Genomic DNA, 429 nt, shown 5'->3' with positions numbered 1-429 from the left:
TGATGCCAACGTATTTTTAAAGTATCACTCACCCCTTTATGTGTCAGAGAATACAAAATTTTCTGTCAAAAGCTCACAGAAATGTCAAGAAAAAAATTTGCCAATCAAACCCGGAAAGATGTTGCGTTTCATAGTAGTTCATGTTTAACCTACACGACTAAAAATAAAATAATCGTCAGGCGGGGGGGGGGAAGAAAAGAAAAAAAAAAAACAACAACCTGATCAACTGCTCAGCTGTTTCAAATCTTTGTAACTCACTGGCTCGGCTAAAGCCCTGAATATCCGCCCTGCATCTTGTAATTCTGTGTGCTTGGCAGAGTGCAGACTCGCAGCGGGAACGGAGACCCGGGCACTCGCTGGCGAGACGTTTGCTCGGTGCTCGCCAAGGCAGGCCGCGGGGAGCGGCCCCTCCGCCCCGCCCCGCGCAGG

Source organism: Athene cunicularia (assembly GCF_003259725.1).
Source record: "Athene cunicularia isolate RWA chromosome 21 unlocalized genomic scaffold, athCun1 chr21_part1, whole genome shotgun sequence".
NCBI lineage: Eukaryota > Metazoa > Chordata > Aves > Strigiformes > Strigidae > Athene > Athene cunicularia.
This window is presented reverse-complemented; position numbering follows the sequence as displayed.